Here is a 24,818-nt window from a genome sequence, read left to right on the forward strand (position 1 = left end):
AGCCTGATGGAATCTATCCAAGGCTGCTCAGGGAGACGAGAGGTGAAATCGTTGGGCCTCTGACGCAAATCTTTGTCTCGTCACTGGACGCAGGTGAGGTCCCAGAGGATTGGAGGATAGCCAATGTGGTCCCGTTATTTAAGAAGGGTAGGAAGGATAACCCGGGTAATTATAGGCCGGTGAGCTTGACGTCCGTGGTGGGGAAGTTGTTGGAGAAGATTCTTAGAGATAGGATGTATGCGCATTTAGAAAGGAATAAACTCATTAACGATAGTCAGCATGGTTTTGTGAGAGGGAGGTCATGCCTCACTAACCTGGTGGTGTTTTTTGAAGAAGTGACCAGAATGGTTGACGAAGGAAGGGCCGTGGATGTTGTCTATATGGACTTTAGTAAAGCTTTTGACAAAGTCCCTCATGGTAGGCTAGTGAAAAAGGTTGGATCTCATGGGATAAAGGGGGAGGTGGCTAGATGGGTGGAGAACTGGCTTGGTCATAGAAGACAGAGGGTGGTAGTGGAAGGGTCTTTTTCCGGCTGGAGGCCTGTGACTAGTGGTGTTCCGCAGGGCTCTGTATTGGGACCTCTGCTGTTTGTGATTTATATAAATGATCTGGAAGAAGGAGTAACTGGGGTGATCAGTAAGTTTGCGGACGACACAAAACTGGCAGGACTTGCAGATAGTGAGGAACATTGTCAGAGGCTACAGAAGGATATAGATAGGCTGGAAATTTGGGCAAAGAAATGGCAGATGGAGTTCAATCCTGATAAATGCGAAGTGATGCATTTTGGTGGGAATAATGTAGGGAGGAGCTACACGATAAATGGAAGAACCATAAAGGGTGTAGAGACGCAGAGGGACCTGGATGTGCAAGTCCACAGATCTTTGAAGGTGACGTCGCAGGTGGAGAAGGTGGTGAGGAAGGCATATGGCATGCTTGCCTTTATAGGACAGGGCATAGAGTATAAAAGTTGGGGTCTGATGTTGCAGATGTATAGAACGTTGGTTCGGCCGCATTTGGAATACTGCGTCCAGTTCTGGTCGCCACACTACCAGAAGGACGTGGAGGCTTTGGAGAGAGTACAGAGGAGGTTTACCAGGATGTTGCCTGGTATGGAGGGGCTTGGTTATGAGGAGAGATTGGGGAAACTGGGGTTGTTCTCCTTGGAAAGACGGAGGATGAGGGGAGACTTAATAGAGGTGTATAAAATTATGAAAGGCATAGATAGGGTGAACGGTGGGAAGCTTTTCCCCGGGTCGGTGGTGACGTTCACGAGGGGTCATAGGTTCAAGGTGAAGGGGGGGAGGTTTAACACAGATATCAGAAGGACATATTTTACACAGAGGGTCGTGGGGGCCTGGAATGTGTTGCCGGGCAAGGTGGTGGAGGCGGACACACTGGGAACGTTTAAGACTTATCTAGACAGCTATATGAACGGAGTGGGAATGGAGGGATACAAAAGAGTTGTCTAGTTTGGACCAGGGAGCGGCGCGGGCTAATTGTTCTTTGTTTCTCGTTTCAAGGCTTCATTCTATGATCATCTTGCTGGTGCCAGTACAGAGCGAGACTGCGGATAGTTGGGAACCTGTCTCGGGGGCAGGGAATTCAGATGGTGTTCGTAAAGCAGAAGTGGAAATGAATAGGGTTGGGAAGCATTTTCTGATCAGGGCCAGTGTGATCTCCTGGACTCGTTTCGATCGCCTCAGGGGGTCGGAGAGGAATTTCCCAGATTTTCTTTTCCCCATATTGGCCCTGGGGTTTTCACTCTGGGTTTTCGCCTCTCCCTGGAGATCACATGGTCTGGAATGGGGGGGTGGGGGTGAGTTAATAGATTGTGATGAACAAAGCATCGTAGCTGTGAGGGACAGCTCGGTGGATAGGATATTAGGATGTAGATAGGCTGGAAAATTGGGCGGGGATCCTGGATTCAGGATTCAATCCTGGACCGGGGAGCGGCGCGGGCTTGGAGGGCTGAAGGGCCTGTTCCTGTGCTGTATTGTTCTTTGTTCTTTGTTCTTTGTACTTCCCAACCTGAATCAACTATTCCCACGATCACCCAACTACGCCCCACCACCCAACTACCCCTCCACATGTTCTCACTAACCCTCCCAACCTGACCCGAGTACCCTCTGACCAACTTACCACCTACTCCCCTGCCACCCCACCAACCTACCATCTTAACCAACTTACAACTCTACGCATCAACCATCTCACCCTGTCACCCTACCTACATATCCACCCAATGTACTTATCCACCTACCAATTTACTCATTCATCCAGTCACCATTCATGAAGATTCACACTGGATATTTAAACTTATTGTAGGGGATTCCCTTTCTCTCTCAGAGACCCACATGACACCAGATTCACATCTGGAAGGCTTGAACAGAACGACTAGCGAGACAAAGTTTCTTCTGATCATTCACACTCACTTTAGTGAATTACTACAATCCTCAGAGAAATGTGCACTCAGCAATCACCAACTAGAATACATTATCCAACACTCTTTTCATTAAAGGCTAAACCCCACCGTGTTCCTAACTGTATACTTACAATCACCTCGTGGCTGGTCTTCTGAAGCTGTTGTCAGTTCTTCAATGGAGTTGACCAAGCTCTATCCACTATCTTGACTGTCTGCAGAAAGCAGTGGTTTCCTGCAACTTCTGTTCCCAGTTATACCATTACTGTTGCTGGCCTGCCCAACCCATTTCCTGAGTTTAGCAATACTCCAAACTGTTAGTTTTGATTGGCAAGTTATGATCTTGATTTTGACATTGCTTTTTATTTTAAAAAGGGCTTTCTCTGTGAAAGACACAAGCCATCTATTTCCTGCTGATAATCAACCTCAAGAATGCCAGTCTTTCACACCTTGGATTCTTGGCTTTACATTTACATTTGTGCTGCTCTCCTTCCATTATCTGGCTCTTGAGATCATCGGGTGCTTATCTTTTCCCCCAGTTTATTTAGGTTTATTGCACCTCACTTCTCAATTGAGCTCTGTGATTGTCCCATCAAAATTTGTAACTCCAGAAAATCTCAAGCAAGGAGTTAAGTCTTTGTTCTCTTTCATTACCAATTAGCAGCTAGTGCCATAAAAGGGGGGCCATGTCTTCTCTCCACAACTGCCCCCCCCCCCCCACACCCCGCCCCAAACCAATAGCCCTACAATAGAACTGTCCAATGGACATTGCTCTCCACATTTCTGGAGAAGCCGGTCCCTGAAGACTCGGCAAAAAGTGCGGAATGTATAGTGGTGGACGTTTTCACCCGATATCCTTCATTACAACTATGGTTAAAATGAGTAGCACCATTGCAGGGAGGTGGACAAGTGGTTTAATACGGAGGTAGTGGGTAAGGCCTTACAAGTGCTCACAATGGGTGAGAAAACCCCCCTATAACTTATGTACTCATATTTTTTGTACTTCAGTTGTTTTGGGGTTATAGAATCTTTGATTGGCTCTAGTTATAGTACAGACTATATCTCCTGGGGAAAGTATTGTTGGCACCTCCAAGGTGGCTGGGGGTGGGAAAAGCATCCTTTGGTGCACGCCCAAGTGTGGTGTGAAAATCTGTCATTTTACCCGTGCTGATATCCAGTATTTCTTGTGGTTGAATAAACAATAGCAGTAGCTACTTGAAAGACAAGTTCTGTAGCTCTGTCGCTGTTATCCTGTGAGCTCGGCTGTGCACCACTGAGGCAGTTGTGGCTGTATCCTGTTATCCTGATATCCTCCCATCCTTCAAAAGATGGAAGGGGGGTGCTGGATACAATGAGTAATCCAAATCTATTGTATTGATATTTTTTTCTGTCTCTTCCTACATGTATTTGTTTGAAAACGATTTTGCTGTACTGCATTGATCTTTGAGATTTGTTGCCTTATTTGTAAAAAATGAAAAATCTTCAATCAAAATATACTTTAAAAATGCAGATCAGCATCCTGGCATGGAAAGGTTCGACATGGAAAGGTTCCTGCAGAGCAACAATCCAACAATGATTGCCGCTTTCAGTAAAGGGCTTCATTACTGTGAATGTGGAGACAGTGTTTTCATTTGTGGGTTAGTCCAGAACAAAGGAGTACAGCTTTGTACTGTAGCGACTAAGAGAATCTAGGAGGTATTTCTTCTCCATAGAGAATGGTGAGAATGTAGAACATGCTACTACATGGAGTGGTTGAAGCAGATAGTATTGATGTACACATGAGGGAGAGGCAATAGAGGAATAGGGGGCAGAAGTAATTAGAGTGGAAAATTGAGTATAACACTGGTATAACTCAATTGGGATGAATGGCCTGTTTTTTGACATAGATTCTATGTACTCATCTCAAACATAGAAAATAAGTCTCAGCAACAATGTTGAATCTTTGCTTCAAAATGATGCATTGTATTTAGTAATGGAGCTACTGCATTATTCAGAGAACATATTCACCAATACTTCCATTCATATCAAACGCTCGCAGGAGTTTGCAGTATGAACCTATTTATTCCTCTCACAGCCTCAGATGAACAAAGCTCACCTTAATGTGAACATCTGAGGTGCCAGACTGCACTTGCACAATTATCTGGTAGACAATAGTGTCTCATCTCATCAGTCCTGGCTGATCCAGTAAACATTCCCCTGGACTAATCATTGTATAAACCTAATCCCTTAGCTTTAGGTTTGCACAAGCAGCCGAAGAAGGCCAGGGACTGCGTTAGGAACTGCATGCTCTTTCTGCTTATTAGTCATTTCATTATTTCTGATTAATTGGCTCACCAATTAGCAAAATGATAAATGTTTAGAAAGGTTCTGCTTAGACAAATCCCTTCCCCTTCGCCAGACATTCTCAGCTCCATTCCTGATCAGAGTTCATAAACATCATAGATCAGTGTCATAGCTCTAGCAGCAGATCCATAGAGATGGTAATGCTTTGCATGCATGTTATACATCACCACACAAAGCACTGTCTCTGTGCAAGTCAAATAAAAGGTTAGCAATGCTTTAAGTCTCATGCTGGACTCCAGTACCTTATGAGGTGAAAATGACTGGCGCCTTACCCAAATGGCTATTCTTCATATACAAGTTTGGTTAGGCTAGTTGACTATGAGAGGCATCACAGCTAAACCTAGCACTTCTTCACATTCCTGTACAGTTATTTCTGGATCTAACCTTATCCCCATCCTATTGCTCATCAGAGAACACATCAGATTATATGTGGATGCATATGAGTCTCAGACAATATCTCTTATTTGACAAACTGCTTTTCCATCATCCAGTATTGGATGAACAGATATTTCCTTCAGTTATATATTGGAAAACCAAAGCCATTGCATCCAGTTCCCCAAAAAACTTGGTCCCCTAGCCAGAGACTCCATTCCTTTCACTGACTACTGCAAGAAGCTTAACAAGACTGTTTATGTCCTTGGCCCCAAATTTTAACCATGAGCTGAGCTACTTACTGACTGTATAAACTCCCCAAAACAGTCAACCTCCCCTCAGTAGCATTGCCCATCTCTGTCGTTACCCATCATCCCTATGCTCACTGACCTACACTGGTTTTATCCATAATTTTAAAATTCTTATTTTGTTTTCAGGTCTTCCCCATGAATTTATCCGTTCCCATCTCTGTAACTTCCGCCAGCAATGCAACCCTGCTGGAACTCTAAGATAAAAGCAAAATACTGCAGATGCTGGAATGTGAAACAAAAACAGAAAATGCTGGAAAATCTTAGCAGATCTGACAGCATCTGTGGAGAGAGAATAGAGCCAACATTTTGAGTCTGGATAACCCTTCGTCAACGCTAAGAACAAAGGAAATCAGGAGAGATTTATACTATGAGTGGGGGGCGGGGGGGGGGAGCCCATTTCTGAACGGGCTAACAAGCCATGATGTAGTCTTGTAGTGAAGAATAGCCTCAAGAATATGGGACTAAGAGAATGTATATGAGGATGAAGAAGGCTGAGAAAGGTGCTAAAAGTGTCCATTAAGTGATCAGAATGTGTGAATGGCAGAATAGATACAGGTGGTTAAGGGACTGCCTGGCAGTTGTCCTGAAGTGGTGGTGAGGGGATGGAGGTGGGGTGGGAGGGTGGGGGGGGGGGGGGGGGGGGGGGAGGGGGGGGAGGTGGCAGATGAAGATCAGGAATGGAGAAGTGGAAAAATTGAAGTAGGATAATAAAAATGGATAAATGATATGAAAAGAAGAAACAAAATGAAATTAAATAAATGGAAATGGGGTGAAGCTGGAGGAGAGAGTTCATGCTCTGAAGTTGTTGAACTCAATGCTCAGCCCGGAAGGCTGTAAAGTGCTCAATCGGAAGATGAGGTACTGTTCCTCCAGTTTGTGTTGGGGTTCACTAGAACATTGCAAAAGGCCAAGGACGGACATGTGGACAGGAGAGCATGGGCGTGTTGAAATGACAAGCGACAGGAAGGTCTGGGTCCTGCTTGCGGACAGACCGAAGGTGTTCAGCAAAACGGTCACCCAGACTGCATTTGGTCTCTCCAATGTAAAGTAGATCGCACTGGGAAGAGCAAATGCAATAGACCAGATTGAAGGAGATGCAAGTGAAGCGCTGCTTCAGCTGAAAGGAGGGGTTTAGGACCCGGGACGATGAGCAGAGAGGAGGTAAAGGGGAAGGTGTTGCACCTTCTACAATTACAAGGGAAGATGCCGTGGGCATGGGGCTGAGGTGTTGGTTGTGATGGAGGAGCCGGCCGGGGTGTCCTGTGGAATATTGACAGCGGGAGTGAGGGGAAGATGTGTTGAATAGTGTCAAGGAGCGGTTAAGCCCAAGTCACTACATTAGTATTTCCCAACCCTCTCTCCTCTTGTAACCAAAAAAAGGGGCACTGTGAGGAGGACAAGCAAGGTAAAAGCAAGGTGTGGTCTTGCCCTGCTGCAGTAGTAGAGGACACAAGGGAAAGAACTGATTAGTAAGTAGAAAGGTCTGGTAAGTATTGAATAATTTTATCACTTGTAGTCTCAGAGGTAACTTATGTGGCTTATAATTTGTAAAGGTTATATTAACAAGGAGCAGGAAAGAAGGGCCTTAGGGAATTGGATATAATCTGAAACAAAACATCTTTCAAAAATTGAATTTTAAGGGGTAAGACTTGACGGGACAGCTCCAAGGCATGGTCTGCTCTTGGTGCTCCATGTGGAAGGCCAAGAACGTTTCCAGTGTCCAATCCCAACAAGTGTTCACCAAGTGTCTCCAGCTGCAGCTCCTGGAAACCTGCGTTTTGGAGCTGGAGCGGCGGCTGGGGACAGTGTGGAGCAACCGTGAGGTAGAGAATATCGTGGATAGCAGGTATAGAGAGGTGGTCACACTGCAGGCTCAGACTCCGCAGGCAGGAAGGGAATGGGTGACCACCAGACAGAGCAAGAGAGCTAGGCAGGCAGTGCAAGAATCTCCTGTAGCTGTTCCCCTGCAAAACAGATATACCTTTTTGGTTACTGTTGAGGGGAATGGCCTTTCAGGGGAAAACAGCAACAGCCAAATCCGTTGCACCACAGTTGGTTCTGCTGCAGAGGAGAGGAGTAAAAAATGTGGGAATGCAATAGAGGGGATTCAATTGTTAGGGGAATAGATAGCTGTTTCTGTGCCCGCAGGATGGTATGTTGCCTCCCTGGTGCTAAGGTCAAGGATGTCTCGAAGCAGCTGCAAGACATTCTGAAGGGGGAGTGCGAACAGCCAGTGGTCGTAGTACATGTTGGTACAAATGACATAGGTAAAAAAAGGGATGAGGTCCTAAAAGCAGAATATAGGGAGCTAGGAAGGAAGCTGAAAAGTAGGACCTCAAAAGTAGTGATCTCAGGATTACTACCTGTGCCACGTGCTAATCAGAGGAGAAACAGCAGGATATATAGGATGAATATGTGGCTGAAAATATAGTGTGAGAGGGAGGGTTTCAGATTCCTAGGGCATTGGCACTGGTTCTGAGGGAAGGTGGAACCTATACAAACTGGACGGGTTGTACCTGGGCAGGATTGGGACTGATGTCCTTGAGGGGTACTGCTAGAGTGGTTGGGGAGGGTTGGGGGGGGAACCTTTGCAAGGATTCAGAGCAGGGAGAATTAAGAACAAGAGGAAAAGACAGTAAGGAGAATAAGGATAGGCAGAGAAATCAAGGACCAGAGTCAGATAAGGACCAAGTAAAAAATAGTAGGAAAGGGAAAAGAAATGTTAAAAGTGCCCACCTTAAGGTTTTGTACCTGAATGCTTGGAGCATTCAAAACAAAATGGATGAATTAGTTTCACAGATAGATATAAAGGGGTATGATATAGTTGGCATTACGGAGACGTGGCTCCAGGGTGAGCAAGGATGGGAACTAAACATTGAGGGTATTCAGTGTTTAGGAAGGACAGACAGAAAGGAAAAGGTGGTGGAGTTGCATTGTTGATTAAACATGATATTGATATGATATTGAGGAAAGATATTAGCACAGAAGATGTGGAACCTGTATGTGTCAAGTTAAGAAGCAACAAGGGGCAAAAACATTGGTGGGGGGTGGTATACAGACCACCAAACTGTAGTGATAATGTTGGGAAAAGCATTAGACAGGAAATCATAGATGCATGTGATAAACGAACATCTGTGATTATGGGTGACTTTAATCTGCATGTAGATTGGGAGAGTCAAATTAGTCACAGTACAATAGAGGAGGAATTTCTCCAGCATATACGGAATGGTTTTCTGGGGCAATACATTGAGGAACTAACAAGGGAGCAGGCCATCTTGGACTGGGTGTTGTGCAGTGAGAAAGGATTAGTTGGCAATCTAGTGTGAGAAAACCCTTGGGGACGAGTGACCATAATATGGCAGAATTTTTTGTCAAAGTGGATAGTGAGGTAGTTGATTCTGAGACCAGGGTCCTGAATCTCAATAAAGTAACTACGACGGCGTGAGGCATGAATTGGCCATGATGGACTGGGAAACATTACTGAAAGGAAAGACAGTGGACAGGCACTGGCAGACATTTAAAGAACAAATAGGCAAACTCCAGAAGTTGTTTATTCATGTTTGGTGCAAGAATGGGAAGGGAACTGTGGCCAAACCATGGTTTACAAGGAAATTGGAGATAATATCAGATTCAAAGAAGAAGCATAAAAATTGGTAAGAAAAAGCAATAGGCTTAGATTTATGGGCGGCACGGTGGCACAGTGGTTAGCACTGCTGCCTCACAGCTCTAGGGTCATGGGTTCGATTCCCAGCTTGGATCACTGTCTGTGTGGAATTTGCACATTCTCCCCGTGTCTGCGTGGGTTTGCTCCGGTTTCCACCCACAGTCCCAAGATGTGTGGGTTAGGTGCATTGGCCATGCTCAATTGTCCCTTAGTGCCCCAGGAAGTATAGGTTAGGGGGATTAGCGGAGTAAATATGTGGGGCTACGGGGATAAGGCCTAGGTGGGATTGTTGTTGGTGCAGACTTGATGGCCCGAATGGCCTCCTGCACTGTAGGGATTCTATGATTCCATAATTGGAAGCAGTTTAAAATTCAGCAAAAGGGGACCAGGGAATTGATTAAGAAGGGAAAAATAGGGTATGAGAGTATGCTAGCAGGGAACATAAAAACTGACTGTAAAAGTTTCTATAGTTATGTAAAGAGAAAAAGATTAACAAAAACTAATGTAGGCCCCTTACAGTCACAAACAGGAGAATTCATAACGGGGAATAAAGAAATGGCTGAGGAATTAAATTTGTACTTTGCTTCAGTCTTCACAAAGGAGGACATGAATAAAGTGCCAGAAGTGGCTCGGGTCACTGTCTGTGTGGAGTTTGCACATTCTCCTCGTGTCTGCGTGGGTTTCCTCCGGGTGCTCCGGTTTCCTCCCAGTCCAAAGATGTGCGGGTCAGGTTGATTGGTCATGCTAAAAATTGCGCTTAGTGTCCTGAGATGTGTAGGTTAGAGGGATTAGTGGGTAAATATATAGGGATATGGGGGTAGGGCCTGGGTGGGATTGTGATCGGTGCAGACTCGATGGGCCGAATGGCCTCTTTCTGTACTGTAGGGTTTCTATGATTCTATGAAGTGCTGAGAGAAACATGTTTTAGTGAGGAGCTGAAAGAAATCAGCATTAATAGAGAAATGGTTTGGGGGAAATTGATGGGATTGAAGGTGGATAAATGTTCATCTCAGATTACTCAGGGAAGTGGCCCTGGAAATAGTAGATTTATTGGTGGTTATTTTCCAAAATTCTTTGGACTCTGGAATAGCTCCTACAGATTGGAGGGTAGTTAATATAAGCCCGCTTTTCAAAAAGGAAGGTAGAGGCAAAACAGTGAACTATAGACTAATGAGTCTAACGTCAGTACTGGTGAAGTTATTAAAGTCCATTATCAAGGATTTCATAACTTGGCATTTAGAAGGTATGATCAGACAAAATCAGTATGGATTTACAAAAGAGAAATTATGCTTGGCGAATCTGTTGGAATTTTTAAAGGATGTAATTAGTAGAGTTGATTGAGGAGAACCATGGATGTGGTTTACTTAGACTTTCAGAAGACCCTTGACAAGGTCTCACATAACAGACTATTATGTAAAGTTAAGGCGCATGAGATTGTAGGTAATGTCGTGAGATGGATAGAAAGCTGGTTAGCAGATAGGAAGCAAAGAGTTGTCATAAATGGGTCTTTTTCTAATTGGCAGTCAGTAACTAGTGGGGTTCCGCAGGGATCTGTGCTAGGACCCCAACTGTTCACATTATATATTAATGATTTGGAAAGGGAACTGAATGTATTATCTCCAAATTTGCAGATGATACAAAGTTGGGTGGGAGGGTGAGCTGTGAGGAGGATACAGAGATGCTTCAGCATGATTTGGACAGGCTGAGTGTGTGGGCATGTACATGGCAGATGCAGTATAATGTGGATAAATGTGAGGTTATCCACTTTGGTAGCAATAATAGGAAGACAGATTATTACTTGAATGGGTGTAAATTGAGAGAGATGGATACTCAATGAAACCTTGGAGTCCTCGTGCATCAGTTGCTGAAAGTAAGCGTGCAGGTACAGCAGGCAATAAAGAAGGCAAATGGTATGTTGGCCTTCATAACAAGAGGATTTGAATATAGGGATAGGGATGCTTTACTGCAATTGTATAGGGTATTGGTGAAGCCACATCTGGAGTATTGTGTGTAGGTTTGGTGTCCTTATCTGAGGAAGGATGTCCTTGCTATAGAGAGAGTAGAGTGGAGGTTTACCAGGCTGATTCCTGGGATGGCAGGACTGTCATATGAAGAGAGACTAAATTGGTTAGGATTCTATTCACTGGAGTTTAGAAGAGTGAGAGGGGATCTCATAGAAACTTATAAAATTCTAACAGGGTTAGACAGAGTAGATTCAGAAAGAATGTTCCCAATGGTGGGGGAGTCCAGAACAAACGGTCATAGTTTGAGGATAAGGGGTGAATCTTTTAGAACTGAGGTGAGGAGAAATTTCTTCACCCAGAGGGTGGTGAATGTGTGGAATGCAGTACCACAGAATGTAGTTGAGGCTAAAACATTGTCTGATTTCAAGAAGAAATTAGATATAGCTCTTGGGGCTAAAGGGATCAAGGGATATGGGAGGAAGAGGGATCAGGATATTGAATTCGATGATCAGCCATGATCAAAATGAATGGTGGAGCAGGCTCGAAGGGCCGAATAGCCTACTTGTGAACATAGTTTCTATGTTCCTATGTTTCTATGCTGGAGTTGGCAGAAATGGGAGAGGATGATCCTTTGATTGCAGAAGCTGAGGGTGTGAAAAGTGAAGACACGGGGGACCCCATCCTGGTTCTGGGAGGGGGGGGGTGGGTGAGAGCAGTGGCCAGGGAGGTGGGTCAGATGCGTTGAGAACCCTGTCAACCACTGTAGGTGGAAAACCATGATTGAGGAAGAAAGAAGAGATATCGGCAGCGCTCATATGCAACACTTCACCCCCTGCCCATGGCATTTTTATATCATCCTTTCTTCTCACTTCAATGTCTCCACTTCTCCATTCCCGATCTCCATCTGCCCCACCCCCCACCAACCCCCTTCAGGGCAACTGCCTTAACCGCCTGTACCTCTGTTCTGCCATTCACACATTCTGATCACTTAATGGACACTTTTAGCATCTTTCTCAGCCTTCTTCATCCTCATTTACATTCCCTTTGTCCAATTACAGCCCCCCTCCCCACCCTACCCTCATAATATGAATCTCTCCTGATTTTATTTGCTCCAGACACAAAACGTTGGTTCTATTCTCTCTCCACAGATGCTGTCAGACCTGTTGAGATTTTCCAGTATTTTCTGTTTTTGTTCCTGCTAGAACACTAATTTCTTCAATTCTGGCTTCTAGCAATCCATGATCTATATTGTATTAGCATTTAACAGCCATGAACCAGCTGGCTCAGGGATAACATCTAGAATTCACTCCCAAAACCTAGCTCCTTTTCTTCCCTTAAGACACGCTATAAAATTTACCTCTTTGATCAAGCTTTTGGTCATTTACGTGGCTTTTTGGAAATTTTGCTTGATAATTCTCCTGTAAAGTTCAATTTATTACCTTAAGGACCAATGGAGAAGCAATATCAAAAAAAAAACTTCCCATAAGGGCGACCTATTTAAAACAATCTTCTCTGACCTTCCTCCATTCAGTGTAACTTTCAATTACAAAGCTGCCAAGTGTTGAATTTATTAAAATGTAATCCCAGCAGACCCTTTCACTGGTTGACCTGTTAAATGCATACACTGATGCTCTGAATCAGTGAGAACAGAAAGCAAGCAGATAAAATCCCTGGTCTCTTGTCAGCTACTATGATGACAGGAATATCTTCAGCTAAGAAAAAGTAAAATCAGCCATGGTTTCTGCTCCTGCTTCTTTGCCCAGGGATGTATGTAGACAAACACAACAATGCATTTATATAATGCCTTTAACATACTAAAATGCTTCAAGGAACATCACAGGACTGTTATCAAACAAAATCGCCGAGCCGCATGAGATATTAGATCGAAATGATCAAAAGCTTGGCAAACAGAAAGGTTTTAAGGAATGTCTTAAAGAAAGAAAGACAGGCAGGGAGATTTAGCAGGCCATCTCCACAGCGTAGATTCTTACAGTCAAAGGCATGGCCGACACTATCAGCAGCAATACACAAACCAAACAGAAAGACAAGGGAAAGATGTCAACAACAGATACTGGATTGAGACTCGGTGGAACAGCATACTACCAAAGTAGCAATGGAGAAGTTGAAATAACTGGGAGACTTTAATGCAGTGAAGCAGCTCTGAACATTGAAGGTTTTGGTTAAATCCTGCTTTAGCAACGTGTTTTGAAACTTTTCAAGGACAATGATCTCCTTGAACCGAAAACACAGACCTCGATAAGGCTCGAGATATTTACCTAAATTACTATTAATGTTTTGTGATTAACTATTCTAATGTCAAGTGCAAATTTGTCTTGGTATGCTGAAAAATATTTTTATAGACAGCATTCTATTTATAAAAGCAAAATATTGCGGAAGATGGAATCTGAAACAAAAACAGAAAATGCTGGAAAATCTCAACAGGTCTGACAGCATCTGTGGAGAGAGAATAAAGTTAATGTTTCACATCTAGATGACCCTCTCTGACGAATGTTGGCTCTATTCTCTCCCCACAAATGCTGTCAGATCTGCTGAGATTTTCCAGCATTTAATGTTCTAATTATTATTTGTTGCCATTAAGCACTTTAAAGAGTCAATATTTTGCTCCTATGTAGTTTTGTAGGGCTCAACATGCTATTGCTCTAACAATTAGGTCCTTTGCCTGTTCTGGGGTAAATTCAGATTGCAAAGGATGTTGATGCAAGGGAGAATAGCAGGCGTAGAATGGGTTAAATTCGATGTAACTCTCCCACTCTTCTGCCTCAGCAACATCTCTTATCACAGCTCTAAAACATGCATCCTGTGCACTATCAATGTGGCATTCACATTTCCCCTGTCAACCATACTTGTGTTGACTTTTATAGAATCATAGAATCCCTACAGTGCAGGAGGAGGCAATACAGCCCATCGAGCCTGCACCGTCAACAATCCCACCCAGGCTCTATCCCCGTAACCCCGCGTAGTTACCCTGCAAATCCTGCTGACACTAAGGGGCAATTTAACATGGACAATCAACCTAACCCACACATCCTTGGTGTGGGAGGAAACCGGAGCACCGGGAGGACACCCACGCAGACACAGGGAGAACATGCAAACTCCACACAGACAGTCACTTGAGTCGAGAATTGAATCCGGGTCCCTGGCGCTGTGAGGCAGCAGTGCTAAGCACTGTGCCTCCGTGGAGCTAGGTACTGAAGACAACCATTAATGTGCATCTCACAAACCTTCAGACAGGAAGTTCCACATAGACATAAATTCTGCAACATGCTATATTACGATGTAAAATGCACTTACACTGCATCTCTTTAGCAAAAGGGTCAGAAACAGCAGAAATTCCATCATCACTCCAAAATCCACATTCTTCCAAACTAGTTGCAAAGAAGGTCCTGTTTATTCAGTGAATAAATGCACCACAAAGGGTGTTCAAACAGAAAACTCCTGAGGTTTAATTCCCAGTCTAGCTAAAGTCAGTTGGCCAGCAGGTTGAAATACAAGTCAAACGTGGTGCTTATGGAAATGGATCCCAGTTAAAGTCAACACTTCCATGGAAGGAGAGGGGAAAGTGAAGGAGGCATTTGGCAGGTTGGGGGGCAGGGGGGGGGGGGGCGGGGGTGGAATGAGTGCCTTTAAAGTAAAAAACGAACCAGAATTATTAATTATGAATAGTTGTGGGGGTCACATGGTAGTTGTCATATTGATTGGAGTCTTTATAGGTCAAATAGTTCGGATGGGGCAGTTTTTGTGCAGTGTGTGCAGGAGGGGTTCCTGACACAATATGTGGATAAGCCGACAAGAGGTGGGAAATGAACCGGGCCAAGTGTTGGATTTGGTTGTGGGAGAGCACTTTGGAGATAGTCACCACAATTCGGTGTCTTTTGTTATTGCAATGAAGAGGGAGAGGGCCATGCGGCAGGGCATAGTTTACAATTGGGGGAGAGGTAATTATGATGCAATCAGGCGGGAATTAGGAAGCATAGGATGGGAACAAAAATTGTCAGGGAAAGGCACTAATGAAAAGTGGAACTTTTTCAAGGAACAAATACTGCGTGTCCTTGATAGGTATGTCCCTGCCAGGGAGAGAGGAAATGGCTGAGTGAGGGAACCATGGTTCACAAAAGAGGTGGAATGTCTTGTCAAGAGGAAGAAGGAAGCATATGTAAGGTTGAGAAAACAAGGTTCAGTTGGCTCAATGGAGGGTTACAAGTTAGCAAGAAATTACCTGAAAAAGGGGCTTAGGAGAGCTAGGAGGGGGCATGAGAAGTCCTTGGCGGGTCGGATCAAGGAAAACCCCAAGGCTTTTTACTCTTATGTGAGGAATAAAAGAATGACCAGGGTGAGGTTGGGGCCGGTCAAGGACGGCAGTGGGAATTTGTGCATGGAGTCAGAAGAGATAGGAGAGGTGATGAATGAATACTTTTCTTCGGTGTTCACCAAGGAGAGGGGCCATGTTTTTGAGGAAGAGAGGGTGTCACAGGCTGATAGGCTGGAGGAAGTAGATGTTCGGAGGGAAGATGTACTAGCAATTTTGAATAAACTGAAAGTTGATAAGTCTGGCCTGATGAAATATATCCTAGGAGTCTTTGGGAGGCAAGGGATGAGATAGCAGAGCCTTTGGCATTGATCTTTGCGTCCTCGCTGTCCACGGGGGTGGTGCCAGAGGAGTGGAGAGTGGCGAATGTGGTTCCTCTGTTTAAGAAAGGGAATAGAAATGACCCTGGTAATTATAGGCCGGTTAGTCTTACTTCGGTGGTCGGTAAGTTGATGGAAAAGGTCCTCAGGGATAGGATTTACGACCATTTAGAAAGGTGCAGCTTAATCCGGGATAGTCAGCACGGATTTGTGAAGGGCAAGTCTTGCCTCACAAATTTGATAGAATTTTTTGAGGAGGTAACTAAGTATGTAGATGAAGGTAGTGCAGTTGATGTCATATACATGGACTTTAGTAAGGCGTTTGATAAAGTCCCCCATGGTCGGCTTATGAAGAAAGTAAGGATGTGTGGGATAGAGGGAAGTTTGGTCGATTGGATATGTAACTGGCTATCTAACAGAAGACAGAGGGTGGTGGTGGATGGAAAATTTTCGGACTGGAAACCGGTTACCAGCGGAGTGCCACAGGGATCAGTGCTTGGTCCTCTGCTCTTTGTCATTTTTATAAATGACTTGGAGGAGGGGGCTGAAGGGTGGATCAGTAAATTTGCTGATGACACCAAGATTGGTGGAGTAGTGGATGAGGTGGAGGGCTGTTGTAGGCTGCAAAGAGATATAGATAGGATGCAGAGCTGGGCTGAAAAATGGCAAATGGAGTTTAACCCTGACAAATGCGAGGTGATTCATTTTGGTAGGACAAATTTAAATGTGGATTACAGGGTCAAAGGTAGGGTTCTGAAGAATGTGGAGGAACAGAGAGATCTTGGGGTTCATATCCATAGATCTCTGAAGGTTGCCACTCAAGTGGATAGAGCCGTGAAGAAGGCCTATAGTGTGTTGGCGTTCATTAACAGGGGGTTTGAGTTTAAGAGCCGTGGGGTTATGCTGCAACTGTACAGGACCTTGGTGAGACCACATTTGGAATATTGTGTGCAGTTCTGGTCACCTCACTATAAGAAGGATGTGGAGACACTGGAAAGAGTGCAAAGGAGATTTACCAGGATGCTGCCTGGTTTGGAGGGTAGGTCTTATGAGGAAAGGTTGAGGGAACTTGGGCTTTTCTCTTTGGAGCGGAGGAGGTTGAGAGGAGACTTGATAGAGGTTTATAAGATGATGAGGGGGATAGATAGAGTGAACGTTCAAAGACTATTTCCTCGGGTGATTGGAGTGGTAACTAGGGGGCATAACTATAGGGTTCATGGTGGGAGATATAGGAAGGATGTCCGAGGTAGGTTTTTTACTCAGAGAGTGGTTGGGGTGTGGAATGGACTGCCTGCAGGGATAGTGGAGTCAGAAACTTTAGGAACATTTAAGAAGCTATTGGATAGGCACGTGGAGTACTTCGGGATGATAGGGAGGAAATAGCTTGATCTTGGTTTCAGACAAAGCTTGGCACAACAACGTGGGCCGAAGGGCCTGTTCTGTGATGTACTGTTCTATGTTCTATGTTCAGAATGCACAACTCCATATTCGTGAAAAAAAGTGGGAAATTTCTCAAAAGTGCCCCAGTGGTCTCTCAACTGAGTTTGTTTGGATGGTGGTTGGCTTCATGGGCACCCACTTCCTTCAGCTACACAAAATAAAAACTGCAGAAAACAGAAAATGCCTTAAATATTCAGCGGGTCTGACAACACCTATGGAAAGAGAAACAGAGTTAACTTTTCAGGTCTGTGACCTTTCAATGGAACTGTGACAAAATTGAAATGGTTTGAGCAAATGAAAGAGGGAAGGATAAGAATGAAAGGGTTGGTCTGTGACAAGGCAGAGGAGGTTAAATGACAAAAGGTTTAATGGTGAAAAGCCAATGGGAATAATAATAGAAGTAAAGAAACAAGATGCATCTAGATGAGGTGGGAATGGCAGGATTGAAGAATACAAAGTGAAGGAATTAAAAAGGAAACAAGAAAAAAATCAAATCAATGTTGATAACAACTGGGGGGATAAATTTATGATGTGGAGATGTTGGCGTTGGATAAATGTGGGATAAATTTAAACTGCACTAATTTCTCTGCTTACTACCTACCTGTAAACAGAAAGGTGTTTTGATTTGTTTCCCCCTTTATAAGCAGTGGTATATTCCCCAATCCCTCTGTTTTGATATGATTCTATTTTCTGTTCATAACCACACAACAAACTCAAGACAGGAAGAACTCAAAGGGTTAATTTATTTGCTCAACACTCAAAATGTGGAAGGAAGGTTGCAGTGTCGCCTCCACATTCAGACAGTAAAGAGAGGGATAGAGAAATGATAAACAGTGCAGAGACCACAGAGAAAATAAGTATTATTTCACATTGGTTCCAAAATCCAGAATTAAAGCCCACTGAGGCATTCCTTCATGGAGGCTGGTGAGCTGAGAACTGAGCAAGTGAAGTCAGGACCACTTTTCCAGTAGTGTTGATTTCACATGATGAGAGAGGCACACAGAACTGAATCAGTCTTTCAGGCAATGGTACAGAAGCAGAAGCAATGTAGATGGGGCTGGGTTTCCAATCTGGGCCACAGCTCCTTGCCTCTGAGGCTGCTAGTCAGATGATAAAAAAGCAGACTAAGACTTTTAAATGCAACAAGGCAATATTACTGGTTCCACAAGCCAGAGGCCCATGTCCCATGACTCCCACCTCTTACACTGTCTTTGACAAATGATGTGTATCTCTTGACTGGGTTCCTGAGATTGTTAAATGTCTCAACCAATAAGAATTGAAAGGAAGGTTGCAGAGCCTTTTGTCTTAAGAGATGAGCAGTCTGCTATTGACCAGCCTGGGTTATGAAATGCAGATGACCTTTTATATACCTCATTTTGAATTTGGTCTGTGCAGCTAGTTAGTGATGTTTCAGGGATAACGATGTATAAGTTTCCTTGATACTACCAGGTAGCTCCTTTGTTTTGTTCGGGGTCATAGACAGACATAGATTCAGCAATTTTAGGTCTTTGACCAGTTTGATTTGTTTTTAGAAATAGCAATGAGCATAGCTCTATTTATTTCATTAAAACAATATATAGGGTGAGGACTTAGTTCCGCCACAGTCACAAAATAAATGAAACAAAATAAGTGCAGAGGTTACAAACTAACTAAATGTTGAGTCCAGAAGGCTTAAAGCATCCAGTTGATTGAGCTCCATGTGACCACTGCAAGGTCAGGCAGGTCAGAGCAAGGTAGCGAATTAAAATGCAAGGCTATTAGAAGGTCAGGGGTCAGGCTACGGACCAAATGTTGAGATGTTCTAGAAAGTGGGTATTCTATTGCATTTGATCTCCCCAGTGTAAAAGAGACCATATTGAGAGTCATGAATACAATATGTTAAACTTAAAAAAATACATGTAAATCACCATTTCACTTGGAAGGTGTGTTTAGGGCCTTGGGTGATAAAGGAAGAGATAAAAAGGCAAATATTGGATGTCGTGTGCTTGCATTGAAAGGTGCTGGAGAAAGGGAGGGGGTGCTGCCTCAAGCCAGTGTATCGCAGAGAAAATGTTAGAAGGGGAAGGGAAGTTGTGTTTGGTTGAATCATACCTGGAGGTGGTGGAGATGGCAGAGAGTGACCTGTTGAATGTGGGTGGAAAGTGCACAGCGAAACCTATTATGGGCTTGGTCTAGAATCTAACCTAAGATATAATCATGTTCAAAAAATTCACTGCGGGTAATTCTTACCATGCTCTGTACATTGAAGCCATACCAGTGGTGAGTGGGCCTCACCACTAGCTGCTACAGCAAAAACTCAATAAGACCCTGGAGCAGCAACAGGTAAACATATACCAGGAACCTCTGTGGCTGCATTCACATGTTTCCAGCTCTCCTTTGCAGGTGCTTCTCTCCAAGCTTCTGTTGGCTGCCAACCCCCTCCAGCAAAAAAAATTGGTTCAGCTGCTTGGGTCTTGGCTGCATCGATCCATTCACTCTGGCTTCAGCCCAGCTTGAGCTCCAGTTTGCCTGTGGCGACGGCTGCCAGTGGAACATGAGCTCCAATTACTGCATGTGGCTCATACTGACAGCTGCAGAAAATCAATACAATTCACCCTTTAATTGTCTGCGATCATTCCAGGGTATACGTTTGTCCAGAACCAACCTGCTCCTCATTCCCATCATCCCTTAATGTTGAAAAGCTACATATGCAGCTACTATGTAGGATTACATAGAATATAAAACACCAAAAGATGTTTATGCGTCAGGTAAACCTCCTTTTTTCTTCATTCTTTCATGAATCGTGGACATCACTGGAAAGACCAGCACCAGTTGCCCATCCCTGATTGATCTTGAACTGAATGGTTTGTTGGCCTTTTCAGAGGGCACTTCAGAGTCAACCATATTGCTGTGGAATCACATGTAGGCCAGACCTTAAATGGCATTAGTGAACCGGATGAGTTTTTACAACAATTGATGATTGATCACCTTTACTGAGATTAGTTTTTAATTTGAATCGGAAGCAGAGTGGGCAGACAAGAGAGGGAAACAAAGATAGAAATGAAAGTTAGAAAAATAAAAAGCAAAATTGGAAGGCAGAGGAAATAGCAAATAGGGCTATAGCCCAAAAAGATGTGTAAAAATGTTAACAAGACATGCCTAAAGGCTGGGAACTGAATATCCAAGTGTACTCGATATTTAGGAAGGATAGGCAAAAGAACGCATGGTGGCGCAGTGGTTAGCACTGCGGTCTCACAGTCCAAGGACCCAGGTTCAATTCCCGGCTTGGGTCACTGTTTGTATGGAGTCTGCACGTTCTCCCCATGTCTGCAAGAGTTTCCTCCCACAGTCTGAAAGACATGTTTGTTAGGTGCATTGGCCATGCTAAATTCTCCCTCAGTGTACCCAAACAGGTGCCGGAGTGTGGCGACTAGGGGATTTTTACAGTAACTTCATTGCAATGTTAATGCAAGCCTACTTGTGACATTAATAAATAAACAAACTTAAACTTAGAAGGAAAAGGCGGTGGGGTGATTTTGTTAGTTAAGGATGAAATCAGTGAGACAAAATATTAGTTCAGAAAATCAAGATATAGAATCAGTCTGGGGCAGAAAAGATGCAAAAAGGGGTGAGAAACATTAGTGGGATTGTATATAGGACTCCAAACAATAGTGGTAAAGTAGGGGTGTTAGGAAATTAGAGATGAGGTTACGTACCAATCGACTCAAGAACAGCTTCTTCCCTGCTGCCATCAGACTTTTGAATGAACCCACCATATATTAATTTGATCTTTCTCTACACCCTAGTTATGACTGTAACACTACATACTGCACCCTCTCCTTTCCTCCTGTATGAATGGTATGTTTTGTCTGTATAGCGCGCAAGAAACAATACTTCTTCACTGTATACTAATACATGTGATAATAAATCAAATCAAAATCAAAGCATGTAACAAGGGTGCTGCAGTAATCATGAGTGACTTTAATCTAAATATAAACTGGACAAATTAGCAATAATATTGTGGCAGATTAATTCCTGGAATGTGTACAAGATTTTTTTAGACCAAGAAGTCAAGGAGCCAACTAAGAAACATGCTATCCTAGATTTGGGATTGTGCAATGTGAAGAGGTTAATTAATCTTGCTATGTGGGGTCCTTTAGGGAAGAGTGACCATAACATGATAGAATTCCTCATTAGGATGGGAAATGAAGTAATCCAATCTGAAACCAGAGTCCTAAATCTAAACATAGGAGACTATGAAGATATGAGGTCTGAGTTGGCTAAGATAGATTGGGAAACTTCGTTAAAAGGCATAAAGTTGAATAGGCAATGGCTAATATTGAAGAAACAAATGTATGCATTGCAACAGTTATACATTCCTTTCTGGTGCCAAAGCTCAACAGGAAAAGCAGCCCAACCATAGTGAACAGAAGAAATTAAGAATAGTATACGAGCCAAAGAGGAGTTACATAATGTGGTCAGAGAAAGTAGCAAGTCTGAGGATTGGGAGCAGTTTAGAAGTCAGCAAGCAAGACCAAGAGATTGATCAGGAGAGGAAAATAGAGTATGAATAAATGTGCAAATGGACTGTAAAAACGTTATAAATATACAAAAAGCTTAATGATGACAAATGTGGGTCCTTTATAGTCTGAAATGGGAGGATTTATAATGGCGAGCAAGGAAGTGGCAGCGCAATTAAACATTTTAGTCCCCACTTCATGGAAGAAGGCACTAATAGTGCTGGAGAAATGAATGGGACTGAAAGCCGATAAATCTCCAGGGCTGATAATCCAAATCCCAGGGTATTAAAAGAGGTGGCTATGGAAATAATGGATTGTCATTTCCAACTTCTGGAACAATCTTGGCAGATTGGAGAGTGCAAATGTAAAAGGAGAGAAGGAGAAAATGGAATTACAGGCCGGTTAGCCTAACATTAATAGCAGGGAAAATGCTATAAAGGATGTGTTAAAAGGACACTTAGAAAATATTAACAAAATTAGACAAAGTCAATGTGAATTTATGAAAGGGAAATCATGTTTGATTACTGGAGTTTTATGAGGACGTAACTAGTAGAATAGATAAGGGTGAACCAGTGGATGTAGTGTATTTGGATTTTTAGAAAGCTTTTGTTAAAGTCCCACATAAGATGTTAGTGTGAAAAGTTAAGCACGTGGGATTGGAGGTAATATATTGGCATGGATTGAGAATTGGTTAGCAGGCAGGAAATAGAGAGTAGAAGTGGGTCTTTTTCAGTGTGGCGGGTGATGACTAGTTGGGCCCTGCAGGGATCAATGCTTGGCGGCCCTACCAATTCAGCATATGTATAAATGATCTGGGTGAGGGAACCAAATGTAATAGTTCCAAATTTGCTGACAACATGAAACTAGGTGGAAATATGAGTAGTCAGGAAGATCTTTCAAGGAGATTTAGACAAATGTAGTGAGTGAGCAAATATAAGCAGTATAATGTGGATAAAAGTGAAGTTATCCACTTCAGAAGGAGAAACAGAATGGCAGATATTATTTAAATGGTGATAGATTGGGAAATGTTCATGTACAAGATACCTGGGTGTCTTTGTACACCAGTCACTGAAAGCAAGCATACAGGTACAGCAAGCAGTTAAGACGACAAATAGTATGATGGCCTTCATTGCAAGAGGACTTGAGTGCAGGAGCAAGGATTTCTTACTGCAGCGCTTTGGTGCAGAGCTTTGGTGAGACCACACCTGAACTATTGAGACTGGTGAGACCACACCTGAACTAGGGGGCATAGCCTCAAAATAAGGGGAAGCAGATTTAGGACTGAGTTGAGGAGGAACTTCTTCACACAAAGGGTTGTGAATCTGTGGAATTCCCTGCCCAGTGAAGCAGTTGAGGCTACCTCATTGAACGTTTTTAAGGCAAGGATAGATAAATTTTTGAACAGTAAAGGAATTAAGGGTTATGGTGAGTGGGCGGGTAAGTGGAGCTGAGTCCACAAAAAGATCAGCCATGATCTTATTGACTGGTGGAGCAGGCTCAAGGGGCCAGATGGCCTACTCCTGCTCCTAGTTCTTATGTTCTTAACTAGGCCTGTACTAACTGGACTTCAGAAGAATTAGAGGGAATCTCATTGAAACATATAAAACTCTGACTGGGTTGGACAGGATGCAGGGATTGCAGCTTTGACAAAGGGTCATCTGGACTTGAAACATCAGCTCTTTTCTCTCCTTACAGGTGCTGCCAGACCTGCTGAAATTTTCCAGCATTTTCTCTTTTGGTTTCAAGATCGTGTGTTAAAATGGCAAGCAACTGGAAGGTCAGGGTCCTGATTGCGCACAGACCGAAGGTGTTCAGCAAAGCGATCACCCAGCCTACGCTTGGTCTCTCCGATATAGAGGAGACCACATTGGGAGCAGCGAAAGCAATAGACCAAATTGAAAGAGGTGCAAGTGAAACACTGCTTTACATCGAATGAGTGTTTTGGACCTTGGATGGTGAGCATGGAAGAGGCAAAGGGCCAGGTGTTACACCTTCTGCGGTTGCATGGGAAGGAGCCTTGAGTGACGGGAGAGGTGTTGGGTATACTGGAGGAGTGGACTAGGTTATCCCGGAGCTTTGTCAGCTTTGACAAAGGGTCATCTGGACTTGAAACGTCATCTCTTTTCTCTCCTTACAGAAGCTGCCAGACCAGCTGAGATTTTCCAGCATTTTCTCTTTTGGTTTCAGATTCCAGCATCCACAGTAATTTGCTTTTATCTGGATGCAGGGATGTTGTTTCCTCTGGCTGGGGAGTCTAGAGCAAGTGATCACAGTTTTGGGATCAGGGGTAAGTCGGTTAGGACTGAGATGAGGAGATATTTCTTCACTGAGAGGGCAGTGAATCTGTGGACTTCTCAACCATGGAAGGCCAAGACACTGAATATATTTAAGGAGAAAATAGATTTCTAGACACTAAAGGCTTCAGGGATATGGGAGAGAGCTGGAGTTTAGTGTTGAGATATACGATCAACTATGCTCATATTGAATGGTGCAGCTGATTCGAGGGGCTAAATGGCCACTTCTGCTCCTATTTTTTGTTTTTCTAACCCTGATATATTAATTGAATCTAAATTCCACCAGCTGCCATTGGGGAAATTTTAACCGGTGTACCCAGAACATTAGCCTGTGCCTCCAGATTACTTGTCCGGTGATAATACCACCATGCCACCACCTCCTCCTCCTCCCACCCTGTCTCACCTTACTATCAGTATAACTCTCTATTCTCTTCTCGATTTTGGCGGGGGGTGGGGGGGGGGCGCAGGGGAGATGGGGCAGGATCAAGCTATTGGGTTGGGCGGTCAGCCATCTTCATAATGAATGGTGGAGCATTCGGCTCAAAGGGCCGAATGGCTATTCCTATTTTCTGTGCCCACCATACCCTTTGACCAAAACCTCACCAGGTGACTCCCAGTAAGTCGCTGTAGTAGTTCTATTGCTCCAAAGAGAAGGAGCTTGTTCTTCAGTGGGTAAGGGTGCACCGCAATGTCACTTACCAAAGCCACCCAATTAGGACTTACTGGGACATGAGTGCAGATCTGGCAAGGAGGCGAGCAGCATTTAAAAGCATCAAGTCCATGTTGAACAAGAAAGGAATAAGCTTCAGGCTGATTCACCCAGCCTGTTCTTTGCATCACACTTAATTCCTAACTGGGTAACTGTTTG

Source organism: Mustelus asterias, chromosome 1, assembly GCF_964213995.1.
Source record: "Mustelus asterias chromosome 1, sMusAst1.hap1.1, whole genome shotgun sequence".
Classification (NCBI taxonomy): domain Eukaryota; kingdom Metazoa; phylum Chordata; class Chondrichthyes; order Carcharhiniformes; family Triakidae; genus Mustelus; species Mustelus asterias.